Raw genomic sequence first — 27591 nt, forward strand, 5'->3', positions numbered from 1 at the left:
CCATTTTTTTCCTTGCTATTCTAATTCCCAAGATATAGGGATTGTTTATATTTCTAATATGAATACGTGTGGATTTATCTTCCTGCCCCTGGTATTGTGCTGCTCTTTTCTCTTATTTCAGGTATCACTTCTATCAGTATCTCTTCAAGAAGGAGTTTACACATTGTAATCAAATAATCTTTAATCTTTTTAAAGAGATTTTATTTCATTTTTAACATGCTGCTGGCAAGGCAGTATTTCCAGTCCTTGTGTAGTTACAGCAGCTCTTCTCCTTACTCTTTCCAATTGTTTAATATCCAAGTAAGATATAGGACATGATTCTCTGGGACTTGTTTAGTCACTCACAACTCTGAAAAAGGACTATAAAAGAGAATCAGTAATGTGTTAAGCCAGCCAGGCAGCAGTGTAAGTGCCAAGAGCTGAAGAGCTGGGCATAGTACTCCAGAGAGCAGCAAAAAAGTTTCATTTTCCCTCCTTTCTCCTCCAAAGACAGAGGATGTTCAGGTCATTTCAGACCCTTAGTTTTGCCATCATGCACCTTGAAGTTTAGTACTTTTGCTTTGACTTTCATCAAATGTTAGAGTCAGCAGGTATGTCTTCTCACAAAGTCAAAGTCAAATTACAGTTTGGAGAAAATTCCCGGGAATCAAAACCGTGCAGTTCTGCTCAGCTTTATCCTTAACTGTGTCTGTGTAAATCTTTCCTTCTTGCAATTCTTCCTTCCCCATTACATTTGAGTCTTGACTCACTGAGCAATTGTTTCAGACACAGAATCTAAAGTATTTCTCATCTTTTCCTCATTCTGATTGTTGTCATCTGTAATAAAATAAAGTATATTTCCAAGAAATTACACCGTGAGCTAAAAAAAATTAAAGAGCATGTACACTTTTTCTGTTCATCCTAACACAGTCATTCTCAGGCTGAACCAAGGAAAAACAATTGGCACAACTTAGAAAGGACTCTAATAATGGCCGGTAGCAGTATATATCTGGAACCTTTCACCTCCAGAATGGATTTGGTCCAGATTGAGAGCAATTTAAAAGAAATATTGACTTCTGGATGCTTAGTGACCTGTGTAAAAATGAATTAATAATCTCAGCTGTTTCCTATAGGACATCACTAAAAGTGTCAGTGCTGTTGCCAGACCAAACGGCCCCTTCATTGAAAGGTGTAAAAGATTTTTCACTTCATTTATCAATACAGCACGCATAAATAGGTCACAGACTAGCCAAAGAAATTGAAACCCTTCCAAGTCCCTGGCAGATTTTACTATATCCTGCAATCCATCACTTAGCCTACACATGCAGGGACAAGTGGACCTGTGTGTTCACATGTGGGGTATTGAGTTGGATGGCAAGTGACCAAATCCTCCAGGCTAATGACAGTGCAAGATTATTGGAGAGTCACAAACTAACAGTGCTGAGCCTCTCTGGAATGAAAGAACAGGTACAGCACAAAGAAAAAAGTGAGGAATAGACAAAACATTGACTTTTTTTCCTACAAGACAGCTGGACAATGCAGCAAAACTCATAATTTGTTGTTGGCAAAGGCCAGTAACCAATTGCTATTCAGTAGAACAGATGCTATAAATGGAGGGAAGTGATATATTTCCTCTTGGAAGTGTCAGGGGTAGGTCAGAGAAAGAAAAGGACATCAGGACTTGCACAGATTCAGGTTTTACTGAAAGCTCTTCAGTTAGAAAAAGAATATTTTGGCATGTACAATTTTCTTAAGATATTTGCAGATGGTTAAAAGTACATTATGATCCAAAACTTTAAGAGGCCAGTGAAAAATGAGTAATTGTTCAACTCAATCTCTGTATTTTTTTAATTAGCTAAATGATTTAAAAAACTTTCACCAATAAATGGGTTTTATATGTCTTATTCTCTCTTATTTTATAACAATTAACTTGTGATAATGAGGAGTTTATCCTCTTCAACTGAGGTTAAAATGAGAAGCTGGAATGGAGTGGCAGAAGAGCTTATATATCATTTGCTTTCCACTTGGTCTCAACTCCAGAACAGCACAAGAAATAGCATTTGTCAGCAACACCTACAAGATCCACCAAAGCAGGAAGAGAAAAGAGGATTTCTTGGTTTCAAACTAGCTTATAGCATGTTTCCAATGTGGCTGTGGAGACATGGCTTTTTTCCATGCACAAAATGAAGAGGGTAGCTACTCAAATACTATGCAAGAATAAATTAATATTTTTATTGGCAAAACTATTTTTAAGCCCCAAATGAAGGACACTACTGACTGTATATATATATATATATATATATATATATATATATATATATATATATATATATATTACCAATAGGTTACATACTCTATTGCAATCATTATCAATATCTAGCAATTAAAAAAGTATTTCAAAGAAGCTTCAATTCCATTATATTAATCTACAGAAAAAAGAAAAAAACATAGTACTTTATATTATGGTTCAAATGATATCACAGCATCCTGAACATCCACTGGCACACTGACAGAAGTGAATGTAGCTCAATCCTTTCTTCACTCTGGGGAAGCTCTTAACCATGAATAAAGACAATGTGGGTCAGAGCACCTCTGATAGAAAACCTCTGTCTGACTGCTGTTAAAAACTCCTGTAAACATATGAGGAAGACTAAAATATTCTTCCAGGCTTCATTTTTCTTAACCCAAAATAACTTCCTCAGGCAGATTAGTCATCAAGCCTAGATGAAGGTATCTACACTGAAGCCAACAGAAGTGTGGTGAAATGAACCCTGCAATAAAAAAGCTGTGAAACTGGGAAAAAGGCCATTTTCAGGAAGATGATTCTTGTGTTGTTTTGACATTGAGCTGAGTACCTCTAAAAGCCTGTGGATATCAACCCCTCCCCCACCATCCTAATTCCAGGCTGAGACTTTGACATCTAAGGAAGTGAATCAAAATAATGAGGCCCCCACTTGCAACATGAATATGATGAGTAAGTAAATGAAATCATGATAATTAGAAACCCAAGTGCAGGCAAAAAGTTGCACATAGGCTGTGCATCTCTCTTTTTATTTTTTCCCCTCAGGCACTAACTTATCTTGGCCAAATCCTCCTCTCTACAAGTTCAGAGATATTTTAATTTTGAACTTCAAATGGAGTGCAAATAAAACACCAAAAAAACTTAGGATGTTGCACAATTGTCAGTGGGGCCCATTTTAATATTTAATGACCTGGACACCTGTGACTACTGCTAAAAATAAAAAGAACTAATTTAAAAGGAATTATTGACATAATATAACACATGATAGTCTGTTAATAAAAAAGCATACTTCTAATTGAATGCTGGCACCTAGCCACCAACTAAGCATAACTTCAAAAGCAACAGCTGGGAAAGCATCTTTTAGATTTTAATTACAGTAGCTCGTAAGCCACTTATCTTTTCAACTTCTTTCTTCAGAAAGCATTTCTGTTTCATAGGAGTGAGTTCAAAGGTATTTACAACATGTAGGGTAAGAGAACTAGCTCTGACATAGCCAAACTTCACTTGTAAATTTGAATTCTGGACTAAGACAACTATTCTCAGCTTTGAAGTTGCGAGTCCCATTTGAGCCCAAAAGAACACAGGCTTTGGGCTTGCTGTTCAGTTTTTTCCTCTTTTTAATCTATAGATACAGAATAAGAATTTTTATCATATTTGTTCTATTCTTTGTATTTCAACATTATGTCAGGGCTGCCACTGAAACTGAAGTTGCATTATGCAAGTATTTTATTGTTCAAATTACATGAGCACATGCATTTACGGGGGAAAAAAAAGTGCAAGAATATATATTATTAAAACTGTAAATGAGTTAAAATTATTTGCTAGACTGGCTACATGCCTTGGCATTTTTGGAGAACAGGCCCAGAGAAAGCTGTGACTTATTTCAGGTAATATCTGAAGTTCTACAGTCTGTGATGCTACTCTAGATTTCCTCCACCACCAAAGAGACACAGAGAAAGTGAGACAGAAAGAAATGACCATGGAATGACTCTTCCTAAACTAAAAGAGGTTTCTGCAGCCCATCTCTGTTCCCTGACTCAAGAAATCCAGATAATTTCTTTAGATTAAGCACTAACATTTTAGCCAGCTAAAATTAAACTCAGTCCTGCCTCCACTGTCTTTGTGTCTGTGTAAAAATCTAGGAAATTAACTGTCCATCTTTGATATGAAACAAGAAATTCACCCCTAAGACTCTCATCCTTCTCCTCTGACATGCAAAGATATTTATGCAAGCTAAAGTTTTTTTGCTATTAGAAACTCTACTAAGCAGAATGATGTTTGTTTTTCCACTTACACAGTTAATAGAAAGAAGATGTGATTATAGGGGCCTTATAAAAAGCAAAGTCATCTCCTTTAAAAAAACCCACAGAGACATCCATAAATTGCGACAATATTAGCAGATAACCACCAGGAAAAGGTTACTGGAGTGAGTTAATAACTCCATAATTTGACATAATCAGGAGGACCTTTAAAGAAGAGTTTTAAAGAAGAGTTTCTGGAAGGTTGCAGACCCTGTGAGGACGTGCCGTACAAGCAATAAGTCAAAAAAGTCTATTTCCTTAAAGATAGACTCATTTATGAAATGGAATAGCTTAATTGGCAAATGTGTGGAAAGGGACTAAACCTGAAATGCACCAGAGGTCTTTTCCCATCCCACAGAAATAACATGCATCAGAACATCACAAGTTCTTAAACTTGCTGAATGATTTTTCTTAACTGCAATTCTATTAACTACTAGTAAGAGCTATATCTAAGCCAGTTAGTCTAAGAAACCAGCTCTTCTACCTTTTCTGCAAAATCAAAATTCCTTTTACCCTTTTTTTTTTTTGTGTGTGTTTTTTCAAGACATTATTCATATAGAGATAAGAGTATGTCTTTGTAGGAAGATAAATAGGATGTAGGAAGACTTGGAGCCCTCTGTCCACTCTGCAGGCACAATTCAGGGCATATTTTGACAAGAGTCTAAGAGACTGCTTTGTGCTAAACTGTCCTGTCCTTCCACATTGTACAGGACCTCCAGGAGAAAAGATGACAGATAGGAACCAGGTCTGTCCCTTCTTGGGGAGACTCTGCCAAAAAATCTTAGAGCATTGAGCAACAAGTTTAGGAAGAAACACTTTTTTTGCATTTATTTCCATTCCTAGTGGAAGTGGCAGAATTCTCTCCTGCATTGCCATTGTGTTTGTCTGAATGGCAGCTGCACACCAGACTAGCGTATCCTATTAAAAAAAAAGCTTAAAAAATAAATTCACATAAATAATCACTTTCAGCTATTGAAATATCAGAACTTCACTCAGCACTTCTATAATCTAGACAGCTCATGCAGAGTTCATCGCCAATTTTGGAATCCTGTGATTGTGGTTGTAAAGCCTTATCTGATTAATTTTTTGCATATGTAGCTACATATCTTTCACAGCAAAGTCCAGTATATTCCCCAAACCTTGCACTCTACATTTATAGCAAAGGATACAAAAAAAAATAAAAGCTAATAAAAGGACTTGTGATGCAGTGTAAACAGGATGACTGGAGTTTATTAATCATAAATGAAGGTTATGAGTAGTTCAGGAGGCATATAAATGAACAGGCAACCTTGCTGAAAGGTCAGAACCTTTTAACAGTGAGCTGCCTCTGCTCCTTTCAAAGTTCCTTTCTACATTTAGGGTCACAAAGCATCACAAATGCCACTACTAAATCTGAAGTATGCTTTAAAACATTTTAGTTTTCTCCTGTCTTTCTTGTTTAAAAGCTTTGGGTTTAGAAGTGCAAATAACTTGGTAGTTAGGTTTTTAGGGGATTCAACAGAAACATTTTAACACAGGTAACAGCTGCAAAAGCAATAAGATTCCCTTTCCAAGGGTTTGAGTTTCTGCTTCACTGCAATTACTAGGCTAATCCTTTGGTAAAGGATTGGGATCATAAAATTTATTCTTTGTGTTATGGATGCCAGTATCCTCCACTCCATGCTGAGGTTACAGTAGAAAAGGGATTCCATTTTAAAGGCTCCTATTTCCACTTTGAGATAATTTTTTTTCTCAAGTTACTAACATCTGCATCTTTGGAATGTGTGCACAGTCCTTCTAAAGGCAACCTTTACTGTACTATGCAAATTTAGCTTTCAAAATTAAAATAAACAATTACATTTGTATACATGTCTCCTTTTGTCACAAATACTGAGGGAAGGAGATTTCTAATGGCAAGCATCCATTTAGATGTCAAAGAGAGTTTTGTATGTCCACTTAATTAAAACATCATTTGCTGTCAAGCTTTAAAGATTTTGGCATTTCTTCTGATTTCTATTTATGATAGCACTCAGAGGACATGCTGTGAAGTACTTTTGCCTGCTTTAGGCCCAATTGCATGTGACAAATGCATTAGTTTTTAATACCAGAAGTGGATGTATACTTTGATGAAGTATGTCGTTAAGCCATCAGCTGTTGTCTGCCACCAGCATTTTACAAAAGCACTTTAAACAAGATCACCCCTAGCTGCCTTGACAATTAAATCCCTTTCCCCCCTGTAACCAGACCAAAGCCAGCTTGAAATTAGCAGAAAAACTTCAAATGGGGTTTGGATCACGACTGCAAAGCTAAAAATTCCTAGAGCTCATTCTGTTATCCTCTTTTCATGGCAAAGCAGATTGTTCCCTGATGCACAAGGGCTGTGCTCATGGCTCTAGCTCTGCACAGGTAAGGAAAGAACTGCACAAGATTTTCAGGCTGATATAGGCAGCCCAGGAAACAGGTTCCTACCATGGAACAGGTTCTCTGTTAGGCTGCCCAGTGCCAAATTCCCTCTCTCTGCACATCACTGAGCATCCTCCCTAACCCATCACACCCTGCAGCTGCTACCATGAACTCCAGGAGTGATTCCTCTGAGCTCATTTGTGGTTTTCCAGAGGTCATGGGGCAGCTTGCACCAGGTGTGGGGAAACAGCATCAATGTGTATTTACAGATTTATTCACAGATTTGACCACACAGTTACTTCAGACATCCACTGATTTTTTCCTTATAGCTCACAATGAAAACATAGATATCATCTTTGTTCTTAGCCACACTAAATATATAAACACATCTCAAAGTATAATTAATAAGCTGTTTGACTCACTGAACAGCTGAAAATAACCTCATTAAATCTAACTTTTCTTGTCTTTTGATTTTTCATTTTTCAGTAGCCAGCTGTACACCTTCTGAATTACCACTGTGACAACAAAATTTATTTACTTTTCCAATTAAATAATTAATGTCTGTGGTTCAAAGATAAATAAGAAATTAAGGAGAAACAGAACACCAACAATGAGCAGTGGGTTTGGTTTATTTAGTTTCCATTCTGGTTCATGAAACCTTCTGGGGAGGCTGCAATAGTCTTATCACTTTATTTTCATAGCTTCCATTTTTCTGATATATTTTTATCTAAGCCAGTCAAGTACCAAAAGAATCCATTACTGCAGATTACATTCTTTGATGAATGTTTCTGTTATTTGCTAAATAATTTATCTAACAAAGCTGCAGAATCTAGTCAAATGCAGCAAAATACTACTCATCACATAAATTATTTGATAAAAATTTGAAATAATTGTTGAAGGGTATATATGACATATAGTATTTGGATTAGGTTGTTGCACACCTGACATATATGACAGTTTAAAGCATAAAAAGGCTTCTGGATTATTTAGGTCTAAAAGCAGATCCCAGTTGCAGAGACTTAACAGTGAAGACACACTAAGCTTCAGTTGGAAAAAATCACCCTTCTTTTGAATTTGTAGAGGCCTGAATAACATTTAAGTTCTGTTGGATGGTACTCGAATTCAATTCCTCCTATTAACATACCTGTTTTAGTATTCTAGTGGAAACAGTAGCAACAGTTTTTCTTCACTGAAAAATTAAAGGACATACCTATCTTCAGCAGCTATGTCATCAATACTCCTCATGAACTGTCTTAAAATTTTAGGAGAGTCTAAAATATGATTTTATCTACTGACTAACTGCAGCAGCAGGGGAAATCAAATCACCCCCGAAAGTCTTATTAGAGCAATCTCTCTTTGACACTTATCTACATCTTACTTTCACATCTTCAGTGCATTTTTTCAAATTAAAAGTGGGATTTACAGGTAAAAATATTTTAAGAAATAATTGCATTAGTGCTTTCTGGAAAAAGGAATTAGATGTGAAATATGAAAAAAGGAGAGAACTCTGTGTAAAGTGAACTACATCTCTATTTTGCTTAATAGAGAGAGTTTCCCTTCTGTAGATTGCAGGCAAGTTAGTCTTTAGCCAAAGAAGAAAAATACTACTCCTCACACAAATTATTTGAGAAAAATTTGAAATAATTATTGAAAGGTATATGTGACATATTTTGTCACATATATGTGACATATTTTCTTCAATTTCTTTTTCAGACTGGTTATTTCTACATGCCATCTTGTGCCTTATTTCCCTTTGTAGTACAAAATGCAATAAAGCCAAAGAAAGGCCCTTGGTGCCTATTGTTTTTTTTCCTTAATCTTATTCAAGGGCTTACCTTGGTTTTTCCTCCTTCCTGTTGGAGTGAGGTGGTCTCCTGGAGAAGCTCCCTGCTGCTGCAATGCCTTACCAGGTAATTTAGCTACATCTTCTAATGTTGTGTGACCCCAGAGACCTTCCCTCATACACTCTATGAACTGGCATGTTTAGTTATTGACATTGTTTTTGTTATTCCCTTCTTCCCTCCACACTCCCCTTGCCAGGGCAAACAGGCAGTCCTTACTTCTGTTGCCTTTTTTCCCAACCTGGAAATGAAATTTGAGATTATTTTAGTAAGGAGGTAATATAAAAGCAGATTTTTATTGAAGGCTTTCAGGGGCTGTTATGGAAAGATGCTTACAAAAGCCAACTTACATGGGGTGAACATGTAGCTTTTAGAAGTCTAGTAAATTAGCATAATTAACAAAGAGCACCAATTAAGAGGACAAGTGGTGGTGGAATTTTTCTTCAGAGTCAATCCCTTTCTAAGTTTTCTCCCCTTCAGTATTAGCTGTACTTTGTCTATAAAATGAAGTTCCAGGAGTTTTTCCCAACCTTGGCAGCCAGGAGAAGAACCAGCAGAAGACAGGGTCCTCATACCCTCTGGGGCTTGGAGTTCTGCAATTTGTTTTGTCTTTCTGCCCAGGGAAAGGCCATGGAAAATCACTGGGAAAAAAAAATCCAAACTAGCCACTAATACAATAGGCTACAAATATATGTGTAAAGAATACAGAGAATATATAAAAGGCAAAAAAGGTAAAACATAAACCAGCATCGCTTCTTAGCTGATAGCAAGGTTTTACTATTGTGGATGGGTGTCTATTATTTTGTGTCCTTAAGGACCACAGAGCATTCCTGCAGACAAGGATTGCTGCATCAAGAGCTACCAGAGGAAACAAAAGTGGAATGCAGGAGTTTTGTGAGGTCCTTGGAGCCACTAAATCCCCAGAAGCTCTTAATGACCTTCTAAAAGAAATTTTACAAGCTAAATTATCTCCTAAAGTCATTTATAATAATGGTTTAATACCTGATTAGTGGGACTAACTTGAATTGTCAGGAGCAAAGACTTGGTCATGTACTTGTCATATCTATCTACTATGATCCCCAAATTCTCTTTCATTTTTCTTTAAAAAGGAATTAAAAGCTTTCTCCCAGGGAAGAACCTACCAGCCTGATAAAAGGGGACACCACTCTTGTCCTTTTTATTTTATGATCACAGAATGGCTGAGAAATTTTAAAGGAATACTGCAAAATAATACAAGTTCTTTCAATTTGATTTTTAAAGTCATAAATTAGAAGCTACTGGAAAATCATGATGCACGTTCACCTAGCCTGAAGTAAAGTAGCAGTGATGGATCAGTTTGCAGAGCATACCCTCATACCTGCACCAGATTAATTGCTACAACTCATTTACATGCCAGCAGATTCTATTTATTTACATTATCGATTCATAGAAAAGGAAGTGCATATTAATTTAAAATAAAATCTTGCAAGGCAAAAGCAAGACTATGCAGGAATGATTCCAGAAGCTGGCTACTGCTCCCTGTGATTTGACAGAGTCACGTGCTGAAGGCTGTTACTGCTTAGGAGCAGAGATTGACAAGATTTTCAGGATCAGGGATTATTTTTATTATGGCAAGAATTCAATTTAACTTTACAGTTCACTGGGTACATTATTTAATGATGATTTTATTATCTCAACATCTTTCCTTTGAACATAACATTCAATTAAAAAATTTTGTAGGATATTACTGAGATATTTTGTTTCAAATATATCAGTTTATCACTTGACAACATAGTAGAGAAGTGAAAAACTAATGTTTTGAGCAAGTTAGTATACATGTTTTGGCAAAAAAAAAATTAAAGTAATTTTTTCATTCTGATATGAGATCAAATGAAACAGATTTGAAATCAAATCAAATATCAGAATTTCTTAGAGAATGGAAATATAGTCACTTCTGATTAGACTGGTGCATCAAAAGGAATGAAGGTTTATTTGACAATGATTGTGTTGTTTTTTCTAGTGATTGTGATTATCTTAGGATCACAGCTCTGCAGGAAAATCACATTAAAGTATGCCTTTAGGTTACGTATAAAACAATAGCGTTTTCTCCTTTGTGTTGATGAAGAAGCAATGTTCTTTCCTTTCAATACTATTGCCATTTCTTTTCTCTAAGAAAAATGCCAAAACGAAAGTGAAAAATTGTAAATCTCACTGTATTTTTCCCTGGATCCATACATTTCTTTCTTGCTTTTACAGCCATGTGTTTGTCTATGGCAAACTGTCTAGAACTGTTAAAAATCTCTTTGTATAGCAAATTCTCAGTAATATGAAAAGTCTAACTCATCATTTCTTGGAGGGTAATTCAAAATTCTTAGCTATCACAAATAGATTTGTACTCATTTGATGCAGAAAACAAAATAACCACAAATTAATCACAAAAGTATTTCCCTCTAGCCTTCAGCTTGAGTCAAGTCACTTCTCAATGATCAACCTCAACTCTGTGCTTAGGAATGCATCCTCTACACTTCATTTAAATCCACTGATACTAAAAATATTTTCAAAGGCACTAAAACTATTATTTCCCCCATGTCATTTCTTCATAAGGAGAAAAGCATGAGTCTTGCATAGAATTTGTAGTCCCATTTTCTTGATTGCTTTTCTCTCAATTTTGTCTTCAGAACTGCCTGGCAACAAGAGCAGCCACAGATTCTGCAGGATGTCAGAGATTTTATGATACCTGTGCTCTTGGAGATCCAGCCACACCTCACCCACCTGGTCTGCCTACACATACTCTGAGCAGTGACACAGACTAGAGGGCATCAGAGTTCTCTCCTGACTAAAATAATCTTAATTTAATAAAAATTAGTTTCTAAGGAATGTTTTCCTGACCAACCTCACTGCTCAGGATGAGGAAGCCTGGGCTTTTTTTTGTTTATTTGTTTACTTGTCTGTTTGGGGGTTTTGTTTGTGGCTTTGTCTTTGCTTTGATTTGTAGTTTGGTTTCTTCTTCTCCTCTCAGGTTTTGCTCTCCTTCTGGTATTTCCTGTACCTTTCGAGCCTCCCAATACTACAACACATTTATCTCAGAGGAATTCCTCCCCATTGGTGCAGGGTTAATTTGTAAAGGAGAAAAAGGAGTGCTTTTAAGTTTTTATTGATATTCTGCCTCCTGGATCGCTGATGATCATTAGTGCTGGCCTAAAGGTTCTTCTGTCTTTCATCTGGTTTAGGGCTCATTGACTACCTCGTGATAGTTATGCTCCAGCTGTCATATCTACTGCTCTGCCACCTTTCTGGAGCTGGCAAAACAAAAGTTTTACCTCTGCCTAAGCTGCAGCAACTCAAAGTATCAGATTATTCCACAAATAAAGGTGGAGTCACACTCACATTCCAGTCTGTGGAGCATCTGAGGTGTAAGCAAATATTTCTACTGCTCCTGCCACAGAGGCAAAATTTGTCAGTAACAGAGCTGTGACAAACAGCTGGGTGGTACTTTGAAGCACTGCAAATGTTTGCTCAAAGACAGCAGATCAGAACTCTACAGAGTAGTTAGCTGCATAGTTCTTCTGCTGATATAACCAAGATAATGTGAATTATAATGCTATTTCTAGCCATGGTCATTAATGTGTTAGAGATATTATTATAAAATAATAATAAAAAAGGAGCCATCTTCAAAGCTTTCTTGTTGACTTGCCCTCAAACCCGATATTTATGGATTTTGCTTAAAATTTCACAAAACCCAATTGCACGACGTAATCCATTTATTGCTCTTCAAATGCATCCATTTTATTTTACAAATTGTGGAAGACTCATTTAGAAGAGACCAAGGAAAGCTCGTTCCTGATTAATTTCTGGCAAAATTCTCAGTGCTTCTTTCTAGCCCTCTGCTATTCTGAGTCCCTAGATTAGAAACATATTTATTATTCTGATAGCTTCAGTGTGATTCAACTGTGGTGAATAGGTCTGCATTTTCACATCTGAAGCAAAAGCAATCTTTGCTCAACTAACTCTTTATGAAAATCAACTAATAGAGAAGAAAAGCTGATTTTTATACTTGGAGAATTTGAGGAACCCCAAGCATTGTCCCCATGCCTACTCCCAAACAAGGGTCTTTTAGCCTTTTTAACATAAAAAATAGCTTCATGCTTGGCTCATTACAGCGAAACCACTGCAGATTAAACCTCTCTATCAATTACAAGCAGCTGAACATCCTTTAGCATCAAACAGAATGACAAAAAGCTACACTATAATGAGTAATGGCTAAGGCCAATTGCTATTTAATTATGTAGATGACTTAACATCCTTTCATTGATGCTATCTGTGTGTTTCAGAATGAAAGTTATCATTGCTTTGCTTCGGCTCTTACAGTGGATGATAGCAGAAGCAAAAAAAGAAGCCTTTCCAGAGAGAAATGGCAGAAAGTTGAAAAATATATGGGCCCAGCAATACAAGTCACACTTCACCGTGCACCCACAACAGACAGGAGCTCCAAAACATTGTGGAGAAAGAAATTCATGCATGGCAGCTCAGAGTGGGGAGGGAGCTTGAAAGAGAGAGTGACAATGCAGCAGCTGGAGCCTGTGGCATGAGCAGTTCCCATGGAGGGGCCTGGTCCCTGCATTTTGTAAGTGGGAGATAAGAAGGACAGTGAAGTTAGTCAGAACATGAGAGATATTTCAGATGGGAAGGACCTGGCAGGTCATCTATCCATCCCCCTGCCTAGGCAGGATTATACCTCGCAGTATCTTCCCAAAAAAGATTGCACAGAACAATTTCACAGGAGCAGAGGAATGGAGTAAAGGACATAATAGATCTCTTCCATCTCTAACTTCCATAAGTCAAGAGGTCCAGTCTGTAGCTGCTGTGAAGTGGCCGTGGGCACAAACACTGAAAGTGTTGTAAGAAAGGAAATTTGGGGGGAAATTCTACCCTCGGACCAAATCATGCAAGTGTATGCAAAACGTGGTGTTTGATGTTAGTGAGCACACAAAGTATCCCATAAAAGACATTTGCAAGCATAAAAATGATCATAAATCATCATTTTCAGTCATAAAGAGTGACCCCAGTTCTGGGAGCACAGTGCAACATTTTTGTCAACTTGTTTATGTGGCTTATATATTTTACACTGATATATTTATACTATTCAAAAGGATATCTATGAATTAAATAATTTCCATTAATATTAACAATGAAATATTGCACTTACAATCATTTAAGCTTCCAGTTTCTGACTGTAAAAGCAAATGTTATTATCGAATAATGTTTACTTGTATATTTACAGTAGCAGAATGACAAAGTTTGTCTAGGAACTATTCTTTTTCCTGAATTAAATGAAAATAGAAATACCTAAGAGTATATCAAGTCAATATTAGAGGAAGGAGTGTGAGACATGCTTTTTTATACAAATCCCAGGTGGAAAATTTCAGAATATGAAGAAAGCACTAAATTATGTTTCCTTCCAATTCTTAGGAGAAACATAAAGGAAGAAGTAAAACAATTAGAAATGCAATTAAAAGACAATATTTAAAATCCTTCTTCCAGGAAATTCTTACATGTGTTTAAAGCTAAGAATGAAGGGAATCCTGCTGATTAAACCTAACTATAAATATAGTCATTTGCTGAATTTAAACATAGAAGCAATTAGAGAAAGGAAAAAAAAATAAAATAAACAAGCTGTTGGCTGGACAGATCTTAAAATAAATTGCCAAGACAAGGTTTTGCAGAAATGAGAAATTTAAATCTGTCTTCATTTTGCATTGCCCTTCAACATTAGGTAATTGTAGGGGGTCACTATATTCTGATTGAACATAAAGGAAGACGGGTTTTTTCAAAATAGCATCAAGACACGTGCATATTTTCTACACAGACAGCAGTATTAGTAAAAGACTAAATCTGAAATGAGAAATTAAAATAGAAAAAAACCAAAACATCAAATATAGTTCTGTATTTAGCTTCCAACAGCACGAAGGAAAATAGCTGGCACATTATGACCATTTAATAGTAATCTGTAGATAAAATGTTATGATTGTTAATGGTATTCAAATGTGTAGAATTGGTAGATTAAATATTGGTAGATTAAATTAAAAAAAAAAACAACAGAAATTGGAACTTACTGTATTGGCTTTTATATCCAGCATATGGGCTTATGGCAACATGGAGCTCTGAAAATTTCCCTGATTTCTCTCCAACTTTGTTGTCATTTAAGTCTTTGTTAAATTGATATGTTGCAGATGAGGGTACTTAACAGTTGCTAGATTCAGCACCTTTTCTTCAATAAAACTTTTGGATTTCGCCCCTAACCCTATGGCAGCCTTTGAGTCTTGATTACAAATGCACAATCGATGCCACTGGAGCAGCTCAGCACTGGTCAGAGGAAGCAGAGTCCTTTCCTGATTAGCACCCACCAACGAACAGCCAAGATTCCCTCTTCTAGTTCGGTGGTGTTGAAACAAAGCTGCACTTCTCCTGGAGATAAATCCTCTAAAGAGAGCATTTCTCACGTGTCCTCCAAAACCTTCATAGCTCCTTATCTTCACAGTGTGGAGCACATGTGAGAAATGTGTACTGTTCCAAGCAATAGATAGAAAAATAAAGGAAAGTAAATCAGATTCTAAACCATCAAATTATGTGTGTGATGAAATACCAACCAAGTGGAACCACTTAATATAGAAGTTAAGTGGTTATATGAAAATATAATAACATATTACAATATAATATTCTATTATATTCTATTATTATTTATATTTATATTCTATTATTATCTATACCATTTCATTATATTCCATTATTATACTGTAATATAATAAACTATACTATAATAAACCATACTATAATAAAGTATAATAATCTATAATATACTATAATATACTATACTATCACACAATACAATACAGTATAATACAATATAATACAATTCAATATAATAAGTTATGTTATGTTATATTATAAAATAAGTTTCCCCTATCAGTTGGCATAAATGAACAAGTACAGAAAGCACTTTCCAGAACAGCAGCGGCTAGAGAAGTAAACTTATTATTTCTGTCTTCATGTAGACATTTCTGCTATTAATGGCTAAAGAGATGCTTCCTTTGGTGACCACTTACTTGGAGTCTGAAACTCAAGTCAGCCTTTTAGAGAGGCAGCTGAGCACACATTTCCACCACTGTTTTTTGTTTGAATCAAATCTGGCCACAATTCCTGTAGCTTTTATCAATAGTAGTAATAATAAGTATATAGAAAATTAGAGATTTAATGCAGTAAATTTTTATCATCTAAAATATAATTTTAATGATTAGAAAGCACAGTATTGTTTTTTTATGCACACACATACACTGCAAGAAAAAAATCAGTTTGCATTTACACAAGCACCACTGGGGGAGGCATCATAGTTCAGCGAGATGGGATCTATTTCAGCCACTGATTTTTTGGTGATGCTAAGCAGGGTGTTTTACACCTCTATGTCTATGTGGCTAGCTCCCCTTTCTTTACATGGTCTGCTTTTCTTATATAAATTCTAAGCCCTTCCAGGTCAGGACCACCTACTTTTTTTTGTTTACATTGGTGTCATAGAAAGAGAAGTGAGGATTCTACTAGGACAAGTGCTGTCCCTACACTGAATAAAAAGAAAGTCTGTTCTTATTAATTTTACTCTTCAAATAAATGTGATACCAAATCAATTAGTTTCATACTACATGTTTTGGGGATTGGTTTTTGTGTGGCATTAAATACTCTTTGAAAAAGCCTGTGAATGTGAACACAAACATGCTTAATAGTTTGATATTAAAATACAATTTCTTTCTATGATCACAAAGTCATGCAAAATTTTCTGTTCTTTCAGATACTCTTGTTTGTAAACATCAGTGGCAACAAAAGGAGAGGTAAGAGATTTAAGTGAGTATAGTCATTCACAGAGATTTAACTTGGGTGATTGCAGAGAGCATTTTACAAAAGTCAGTCACACAAACTTCAGGAGCAGGGTCTAAGGTCTGTGAAGCAGAAGGTAGAAGTGGAATAGAGCAGGAATATTTTTTATATTCTTCTGATAGGGTATTCATCAATTCATTATGAAGTAGTAAGAAAGGAAAAGCATTTAAGTTCCTAATAAATATAGCAAAGACTTACTATTTCTTACCTTTCTGGGATAACATCCTGATTTTCAGATCAAATTCTTTGGTGATCTTACATCATTTGGTCCACACTGAGTCTATAACTGGGACCCCTAATTTTTCTATCATGCAAATTGTTTTCAGCAGATCTCTTAAGCACCAGCAAATTTACATTCAAATATCACTGTGTAACACTGAGGCATCCATGTAGCCAAAAAAATCTATTCCTAAAATGGTAAGTTGCATATTTTCTTCTCATATATATATATATATTTTATTTTTTTTTTGTTGGATCTAAAGGGGACTCATCAGTTTCCCTGCATGAAATCTAAAGAAAGCAGCAATATATTTCTCAGTGCAATCCTGCCATATGCATAATTTCATTTTAAAATGGGAAAATTTTGGTAGAAAAAACCAAAATGTCCTGGTGGCATCACCATATTGTTTGTTCTTATGTATCATGTTTCCCCTCAAAACCAGACAGCAGCAGAAGGCTGGAGGGCTCCACACCATTTGGCCCAATAAGGTGCTTCTGATCCAATGGGCAGAAACAAAGAAAGGAAGAAGATGCTGAAAAAGTAGGAGTCATTTGTGGATTTTGAGACAGGTGATGTCAGAGCACCATGTGTCATTCAGCAATCCAATAATGCACAGGCAGGCTAAGCCAGGCTGGGTTTGTCAGGATAAATCAGGTGAGGATTTCTGTGTTCCTCCCTGCAGAGTTCAGTGAAGCCCTGATCCTCTAGAGGCAATGCCTTGCCTGTGCAGACTGCTGTAATGTATCATTTTCAGCTCATTCTTTTTAATTACTTTTTTTTTTTCTTTTCTGCAGAAGACTTCTACAACTACAGGCAATCATAATCCTAATAAAATGAACATTTAATAAATATTACTCGTGCAATTCTTAGAGGCTCTGTTGAGCTCCAACATATAATTGCTCTATTTTAAACTTTGGGATGTGGATGATAAAGTGAGCAGAGGTGATTCAGAGTAAGGGCAACACATTGCCACCTTTCCTGCTATGGAAAGACACTCTTCTGCAGTGTTTAAAATGTAGGGGAAGGTCTAGTGATTGATTAGCTAGTTAAGTGATAAGGAGGTATATCAGGCAGGGATGCAGAAAAGTACAGATGATAAGGACAATCAAGTATCCTCGATCTGCAAAAAATTGCAGAGCTTTCTAATCATTTAAATTATATTTTTAAGTGAGAAAAATTTACTGCACTGAGTCTCTAATTTTCTACATGCTTACTTTTTTTTCCTTTTTTTTTTTTATGAAAGACAAAAGCTACAGGAATTGTGTCCACTTTTTTTTCCCCACTGCTGTAATATCTCCTTGAAAAGGAAATTAGTGCATCATCAGACTTTCATTTGTCCATATAACATTCACATTCTTTGATCTCTTACTGGCATATTGTAATACTGATAATTATCTTCTTCTCCTGTTTTTTATAATACCATGTGGCATTCTATTATGTTATACATTATTAACAATATTATACATATAATACAATTCTGCCAAATCAGGTTGTGGAAGCTGTACAGTATCAGGTAGGCTATTAGGCTTCAAATTAATGATCTCTATAGGTCACAGGCACTCTAAGGATACTCATAAAATATTTTCATTGTGATTTTCAGGACCTTGTACAATTATATTAATATTTCAGATATTTTATGCATTTTATGTTCAAAGGGGAGGGATCTCCGTGATTAGATGACAACCCTCCATTTTCTCATTATTCAGCCTCCATTACCATAAAATCCTCTGCTGTGGCAATTCTGGTTTTATTTAAAGAGTACTTGCAACAAATTTCATTAATATGCCAGCAGCTCTACTACTGATCTGGATAGAGAGGTTCCTGCCAATCCCGGAGTTTCTGTTACTGGGATGTCTTCAGATGAGGTTTCAGAACCTTTTTCTTACTTCACTTTTGTTATGTTAGGACCCAAAAGACTCACTAATCCTTCTCGTTGTTTATTTTTTGTAGCCACTTGTACAAGTATTTCTTTCCTTACCCACATTTAGTCTTTTGCTAACAGGCAGTGTCATGAGGAACCTTTTTGTACATGCTGGAATAGCTTCTACCTTTTTGTCCTGTAGTCAGCAGTGGTCTTCTGGAGCATTATTTTAAAGAGTGTAGCCATCCTTATTTACATATTATCTCCTTCAAGAATAATTTTCCACTTTTTTACAGTAAATTTTCATTTTTGCAACAAAACTGGGTTAACTGTATCTTCATAATTTTTCTCTCTTTGTCTTTTTTATTTTTCTCTGCAAGGAAAAGTTATTAATTTCTAGCAATTTCCTTTTTAGAAAATTTGGGCTGCTGTTGGAAACCTTCTCGGGTGTTTCATACAAACTATGTGGTTTCCAGAAGATGATCTATCATCAAAGAGTGAATTACATCTGAGGACAAAGTCCTAGGCTAATATAATCTAATCACCAACCATGGTTCTCCTACCAAAAGAGATACTTATTTCAGATTTATTTTTTCTAGGGCTATCAATATTTTAATGTAGTTGCCAGATAACAGTGAAAGTGATAGGAAGTTAGGGGCAGAAATAAAAGTGTTTGGAAATTTTCATGTAAATGAAAATAAATAGTAGTAATTTCTTTTTATGACCAGACCTGGGACATCTTTGCTTTTGCTGGCCTGCTTGATGCCAAGGCCAGTCCTGCTTTGCTTTACTGCTCAAGGAGCAAACCCAGACAGATTTTGCTGAAGTAATGGCATTTGTTCCAGTCCCTGTGCCCAGAGATCAAACATTTACCAAACCCAAAGCCAGAGCCTATGAATGCTCCTTACAGCAAAATTTTCAGCATTCCAAAAGAAGTTGTCATCCTCTCCTGCCAGCCTTTAACTTTGGCCAGACTCTTTGGGAAAAAAGGCAAGTTTTCACTTTAACTGTGCTTCTGTACACTTTTATGAGCACAAAAATATATCAGGATCATTCACATCATCCAAAAAAGAAACTCAGTTAATGCAAAAAAAGCAAATATAGCAAAGCAACCACATGTAAGCAGCATTAAGCAGTGTGGGTTTCTCCATTTTGAGTTGCTTTTTCCCTCTCCTCCCCTTTAGCAGGCATAAAGAATTCCAGTCCTGTGTAGGGTCCAGGTGTGCAGATACCTGCCTCACCAAACACTGCTGTTTCCGAGGATTGAGATACTTTTTATATAGGAAACAGAAGTGGCATTGAGTTGTCAAAAGCTACAAAGTGGAGAAGGATTTAAGAGTAGCAAAGGCTGAGAGAGGAAGGAAGGCACTAATGAGATCAGAAATTTGTACCTTGCTTTTCAGCATCATTTTCCCCACTGCCTGGCTCAGTGTAGAAGCAAGCTCTGTGGGATTTAAACAAGTTAGGCAAATATTTATGTGCCTTGCTGAAAAAAGAAAGTTTGCTGAATGATGTTTTATTGAATCAATGTTCTGCTGCCTCCAATGAAAATCTAACCACAGTCAACTACAACTGACAATCCCATGCTTTATTTATTTATTTATTTCCAAAGGTCATGCATTTGTATCCTGAACATCTCCTGTCTCCCATTTATTATACTATTTCAAGGTTGGTTAATCTTTACAATATTGAATTATGTAAGTTTCTAAAGCACAATTTCCCTGTTTCATTTTTTTTTAGTAGAAAATTACTACATGTTTAAAAGGTTATGAAAATTAATTATACCAATATTTACTCACACCTGTGGCATTAGAAACTGCTCAGAGAAAAAAGGGAATCTCCAGATGTCTTCTATTTGTGTTGTAGGAATTTAAAAACCAGCTTTAGGGATTTAGAATCTGATTTTTCTTTCTCCTGTAGTTAAAAAAAAATACATATAGATAAATAAATATAGACATATCGTCACTCCACACATCCTCTTGCATTACCACACAGCACAGCCAAACCTAAATTATTGTTTTCTTACATTCTGTACAATCTCTTGTTATCAATCAGGATGACAAAATTTACGTAATTGCATTTAATTTCTTCTTAATTTAATAGTAAAGGTTGGTTAGTAGTCACGGCTTAAGTCAAATCTGAGAAGAGAAAGTAGTATTTGTTACCTAAAAATTTGTGAAAACAAACCTGAATGCCTACAGAAAAGCATTCAGAAAAGCTACATTTTCCTATGAAATAAGCCACCAATTTTCACTATAACAATACTAACCTTCAAAAGACACTTTTTTTAAAATCTAGGAATCTATTTTCTTAAAGTTTTTTATTTCATTCGCACTGGAATAAGTTAAAATTTATACCAAATAGTAGCATTAAACCTCATCTTTTCCTTTTCTCCTCAATTTTAGGTCTTTTCTATAATCAGACAATCCTTTTGTTCTTATGGACTATAGCATGTGCTTTATTTCTGCAAGGTATTTTATAATCTTTTGTCACTGAGCAATAAAATGTTTTACTTTATTTATCCTTAACAATAAACATGATTTTTCAGGTTTGTCTTCATATTCACATCGAGATTGATATGGGCTTTGCTAATTTATTGTGCATAGCATTATGGAACATAAAATTTGCAATTTAATATAAGTATTTGGTATAGGTGTCATTATGTTAGAAGAGAGTTGTAAATGTCTCCAGCATTTGTTAAGTTTTATGAGTAATCCTCATTCTAAGTGGTCCCATTGGACAGAGCTCGTGGTTTTCTTCCATACTTATCCTCTTTTTTAGGCCTAAACACTCCCTTTCTGATAGAAGCCATTAAAGAGCAATAAAATTTGCAGGAGCGCTTCATTGCCTTGGGCAATGCTTACCTTGCAGTGACTGCAGTCTGCTGTAGACAAACCCAAACCAGCCTTGTTTGGCTGGCAGGGGCTGGTTGGACTGTCCAGTGTCACACCTTCACTCTGTCTATTGTTCTTTTTGGCTGAAATTAAGCTAAGCTTGATGAGGGCACAAAAGCAGGGCTTTGGAGAACAGGTATAGGACCTGTGCTTGGCTTCCAAGGGAAAGGCTGCACATGCCACAGCTAAACATGCACTGCCTTTCACAACCTTGGTCCACAAAACACCTTTTTTGTCTCTTGCTTGACAAAGCCACTTGGGCTTAAGGGCTCTGGTGTTCCAGGCATACCAAGGAAATATGGTCTGCATTTCCACACTTTGGAAACACCACCTTCCAAAATTATGGTTTCTGCCATTTCTATTAAAAATTAACAGACTTGGACTTTACCTGTTGGAAAAAGGTTTTGCATAATACTGTGTTGTTATACTCATTGTTTAGGGCAGTTTTAGATAGATGGGCATCACTGATTTACATCTTTAGATGGAGGCACCATCATTGCTGTCACTCTCATCAGATGTTGAGGCAGGTCTCCAGCATCACAATCTCCAGGTAAACCAGCACCAGCAATTTGTGGTTCATCATACAGAAAATTCTGTTGTTTCACCCAAGAAAGGAAAATAAACACATTAATGAGAAAGAAATTGGGGAACCTGAAATCCACATTATATTCAGATTTGTTTCACTCATGCTGTTGTAAAAGTTCCTCATGCCTAAGTGCTATATATCTTTAACACTCACCAGTTTTAATGGAAAGAACATCAGAGTGACCTCCACATATGAAAATAAGTCTGATCAAGTCGTATTTTTGTCCTTGGCACTACTCAAAAGCTATATAGAGACAGTCTGAGGCAACCTCCTGTGGTTGAACAAGGGGGTTGGACAGGATGATCTCCAGAGTCCTTTCCAACCTCAATTATTCTGTGATTCTGTGAAATCTATGGCTAATGCTGAATTGCATCAGGAGCATCTAAAATACAACCTTAGAAGACTTCATATATTTATCCTGTTATGTGATTGGTAATGTTCATAGAAATATATTTTTCCTTCTTAGAGTATAGTTTAGAAAAATCAACAATATATGTCACTGTTTAACTACAGAATTCATATTGTTGTTTTCATCCCAAGTTTAATTAGTCTTGGAAAATAGAATTTAGTCTTGGCAGAAGAAAAACAAGGATGTGTAAGCATTTCCTGTTGAAGTGTGTGTTCTGTAGAACAACCACAGAGGGAATTTAATCTCTTGAAGTTTAACTTTCTGAAGCCTATTGTGACTACAACATGGATAAGAGACTTGTCACTTTATTAATGAAGAGTGACCAGTTGTCACCCCCACATGGGAAAAAAAAAAGATTGTGACACATTAGCAATGAAGGACCATGAGACAAACCAAATGTAAATACCGATGGTTTAAAGAGATAATTAAAGCTCTTGAGACTGCAATTATGACAAGGCAGCATGACAAGGCACAAGTATGTCGACAGAATATATTTATATTGACAGAATCTGTCCAAGAAATCCTTTTTGTACAATATATGTGTCTGTCACATCTTTGGATTGCACATGCATTTATTGACTTTGTGTTAGTGTAGCTCTTGAAATTTGTTCCTTTGCCTTATTACTCAATGACACTTGGTTAAATATATTGTGTTCTCAAACACCAGGCTTCCTGAAGCTATTTTTGTGGAATTGTGAATTCAGTGTGTACTTTACTAAGTGATATTTCCATCCCATTTTATGTATTATACACCTTATGTTACTGTCACTCACAGGTCTCTAGTTTATATCAAATATGTGTGCACAGTCTGGATATTTTAGCACTCTGTGTCCTAAGAATTTAGGGGGCTATCAAAGTCAGACCTCATCTTTAGACATGTGGTTAATTTTCTAAGGAACTTAAAAATATTCATAATCTAAGTAATTCTACTTAGAAACTTTTATTTGAGGACATCTGTTAGAGACAGACAGACCTCAAAAAGAAAACTACTTTCATCAAGTTCATCGCTTTTGGTAGCCAAATAGATTTTGATTATATGAAAAAAAAAAAACATGCCAGTGCATACTGACACATAAAAATAACTACATAAAAATAATTTACATATACATAAAATGAAAGGTAATATTCAGCATTTGTATGCAAAGATTGATTCATCTACATTTTGCATATTGAAGAAATAAGGATGATGCACTGCCAAAGTGCAATGCTCAGGAAATAAATGCCTCAAGCTTGTCAATAATATTCTTTAAGTAATAAACAAAGAAATAGATTACAAATAGCTTCAACAGTATCTTTATCTGGAATACTCCTTTTTGATTAATCAAAGTTAATTTTGATTAACTTTACTACTTTTAACACCTGATTTTATTATACAAGCAAGGAACACACACCCTATTTTAGTCACCAAAGTAAATAAGAGACAATAACTTCCCTTCCATTAGACTTTAGCATTCAAATCCCTTAAAATAAAACTCTAGTTAGACCTAGTTAACTGATTTAACACTGAATTTGACTCAACTTTGTAACTCAATTGCCAGGAAGAACAAAGAATATCTCCTTAAAAAAATGCTTGAGTATTTCCTTCTATACAACTCATAAACTCTAGAAATCAGATGATGAATTAAGATAAAAACCATCTTTCATTAGTGAGTAATGCATTTTGGACACTTGGAGCTTGATAAAAGAGAGCTACAAATGTGACTTACTGTTTCAGAAAAAAAAACCTAGCAGACAGAAGGTCCAAACAAGATCCATTTTCTTCCCTTTACAGGAAACATCCTTGTTTCAGGTGGCCTGGTTTATTGATTTTGAAAGGTCAGTGTTAGAATCAGAGAGATTTCATGATAAATGTGAAGGTCTGCTACTAATGACTAATTTCCTACCATTCATTGATTGTATTAGCTCCTGTTTTACTGACATTTGAGTGGACATTCTGGGAAGAATCTTCTACTGTTTCTCATTGAATTATGGTGTAGAAACTCTCTGCCTACCCTGTGTGTTGACTCTGCTCTCACAAATGCTGAGAAACGGTTAATGCAGGGATTTTTTTTTTTTTAAGGTAGAAATTGCAGATGTAATCCTGCTCATACCTGTGCAAGGAATCGCCACTGCTGAGAGTGAAATGCACTTGGAGGAGAGGACAGCCTCTCTTGGCTCTTGAAAATTCATGGCCAAACACAATTCCTAAAAAAAAAAAAAAAAAAAAAATTAAAATTCCCTTAAAGAACAACCACAGAGTAGGAAGAGGATGACATGAGAACAAGACAGAGAACCCTGGCAAATACATCAGTACACAGGGCAAGGAAAAAATGGGAAATTGTGCTGGATGTAGACAGAGAAATGGATGGGACATTAAGTCTACAACATGAACTTGGAGGCCAGAAGGTGAAAGGAGAACTAAGGCTCACTATCCAGCTGCTTGTGCTGCTCTGCCAATGCAAAGAATTTAGAAACCCAGCCTAGCAGGCCAACTTATTCTGGTTCCCTTACAGTGCTCCAGACACAAGGCTTCTAAGGTGCACTTTTAAATATGTTCATAAACACATACATGCTTAAGATGAAGAAAACCTAATTTTAAATTTTCTTTCTCAACTCACTCTGAGATAGCATAGAGCAAAATTTTCTTAAAGTTTCCTGTGGAGACATCATCAATCAGAAAATAAAGAAAAAAAAGAACTAAAAAATATAAAACAAAACCCTGAACTCTCTGCTGTAGTTAGACAAATAGAGAATGATCAATGTTTTAAAGACTAAATAATTGGATTGTGATAGCAAGCATATTCTGTGAAGCCCAGAAGTGCAGGTGAGGGGCTGGGTTAGTGATTTCCTAGGACACAGCATTGGAGAGAAAAAAAAAAAAACAAAACCAAAAAAATCTTCTCACCTTAATCCCTATTTCTTCCACCATCAACGCCAGAAACTTCTGATATCTGAGAGGAATGGTTCTTACTAAATTCTGCAGCTTTGCTTAAAGTTTAAATGTTTAAAAAAACCCAAAAGTCTCCTTCCTTATTGAAACACATATAGTAATTTCCTCATTGAAAAGTGCTCTGAGGTATAGTTTGTACCCTCTACTAAAATTTAATACTTCTGGAATATTATCATAGAATGTTAAGGGGTTGGAATGGATCTTACAGATGATCTAGTCCCCAGATCTTCTCCTTCACTGAAACAACAGGAAAATCACAAATATGGAATAAAACAAAAATAATAAAAATTATGCATGTCTACATTACATTTCCATCTTCAGGGATGGAAGTCAGCAGCAAGCACTGCCTGATAGCAAGGTGTGATGTCCATTATCTCAGCTCAAATAAAGAGAAATTCCTGCATCTTTCCAGTGATAGCTCTCCATCCACAGCAGAGTTATCAATAGCACAGAGGCTGTCTGCTAAAGTGATTGTAATCACTAACTCAGCTTTGCAACACATTAAACATCTCACCAGCAATCAGATACAGGGTGTTGAAGCCTTCAAAGAGAATTATTAAAATGCTTTTCTAGATTCATTCCTTCCTCTTCATTCAGGAGCTTGGGCCTAAACATAATAACTACTTGAATATCCAAACACAAGCTTCAGCTATCAAGTTGTATTTTTAACTGTTGGTACTGAGACATAACCATAATTTACTTTGTGAATATGTCAATTCCTTTTAATTTTCCTTCTATTATAATAGGCTTCAAATTGAATATTTATTAACTGATATTATTAATGGGAAAAAATCCTGAAGATTTTTAGAGTTTTGTAGTGCATGCAACCAGGAAAAGGCTATTTGAGAAAGAATTTAAAAATACCTCTCTTTATCAATTATTTCACCTCCAACATAGACATAATTTTCCTTAAAAAAATATGACCACAATTTGCATTTCTTTGGGAGATCTGACACAACCTTGTGACAGACAACACATTTGAAAAGTCTGCTCTGCAATTCTCTTTAAAACATTTTTGTAACCATCAATATTTTCATTATGAAATTTCAATTTTTCAAAAAAAGTATTATATTTAGAAATATTTTGTTTCTTGACAAAAGAAAGAATTCTGAAAATTTTATAGATTAAGAAAGCTTCAAAAACCTTTGTTTATTTTTAATGCCATTTTTTATAAAGATAAATCCACATGGATGGTTCTCAAGTCTTCCTGCAATCTCAAAATTTGAAGTGATTTATTGGAATGAAAGATACCTATCTGAGATGATGAATGATATGAATGATACCCACCTATTCAGATCTGAAATTCCACTCCAAGTCAGAAGCTGCCCTTTACTTCCAATCTGGTTAAAGTCTAGAAATGGGGAAATAAACCTTAAAAGTTGGTATTTAGTACTCTACAGTGATATGTTACTTCCTTTTCTCTCACTTCTATTGCAAATGTTTTAAAATCTTAAAAGTTATCAACATTTTCACAGAACCAGAGAGCAGTCTGGAAATCTAGGATTATTTTTTATGCTGCATGCCTCTTCACCCTGGTTCTAGTATTAGCTTATAATTGTTTTTTTGTAAAGAAGGAAATTTCTGAAGCATAGGTCAGTATATTATGTAAATACAAAATTAACCAAAACAAAGGTATGCAATAAAATCTGTTCTGTAAAGTATCAGTGGAAATTATTGCAAGTAGCATCAGAGGTTTTTGGAGATCTCTCACAACATCTGTCCCTGGAAACATTTACACTACAGCCTCGAAAGTACAAAGCACAGACTGGGTCAACAGCAGAAAATCTGGATGAGCAACATGTTTGTTTTTATTGTTTGACTGCCCTTGTGCAAAGGTGCTTGTGTGACTCTTCGTGTGTTCAAATAAACTGGAAATACAGCAAGACTACATAGCTGGATCACCAGATCCAGCTCCATGGAAAGCATTTAGAAGGTTCAACAAGCCTTGTAAGACAGGAACAAATTCCAATATTTACCAGTTGTCTTTTTCTAGTGTGAACAACGGCTTCTCAGACATTTAACTACAAATATGCTCTAAATCAAAACAATGCTTTCTCTTGGGTGTGAAGTTGCTCTCAGTCCTTGCATGCAGGAGTTAGATTTGAGGGGAATCTGAATCCTGAATGTCATGGGTTTTCTGCTGTTCTTTTAAGAGAATCTCGTTATCTTTACAGTCAATAAGGTATAAAGGGGGTTGATATGCACAACATATTGTGGCCAAGAAGAAAATTAGCATTTCAAATGGCTGGAGCTATTGTACTCTTA

At 35.7% G+C, this 27591-nt stretch overlaps 1 long non-coding RNA gene across 2 annotated transcripts; it reads right to left on the reverse strand.

The window, feature by feature from the left end:
• Positions 1 to 687: 687 nt before the first annotated feature.
• Positions 688 to 27227, reverse strand: LOC146763382 (uncharacterized). 2 transcript variants are annotated; one of them, XR_014952245.1, is made up of 7 exons: positions 24488 to 27227; positions 21791 to 21995; positions 20308 to 20422; positions 19900 to 19952; positions 14618 to 15068; positions 8520 to 8766; positions 688 to 816 (listed from the first exon to the last, which is right to left on the reverse strand). It is a non-coding gene; the product is annotated as an uncharacterized LOC146763382 (long non-coding RNA). The 2 variants fall into 2 exon arrangements; XR_014952246.1 differs by having other exon boundaries at positions 8520 to 9166; positions 21791 to 27227.
• Positions 27228 to 27591: the final 364 nt, after the last annotated feature.

Source organism: Lonchura striata, chromosome 1A (genome assembly GCF_050655825.1).
Source record: "Lonchura striata isolate lonStrDom1 chromosome 1A, ASM5065582v1, whole genome shotgun sequence".
NCBI classification, from domain to species: Eukaryota; Metazoa; Chordata; class Aves; order Passeriformes; family Estrildidae; genus Lonchura; species Lonchura striata.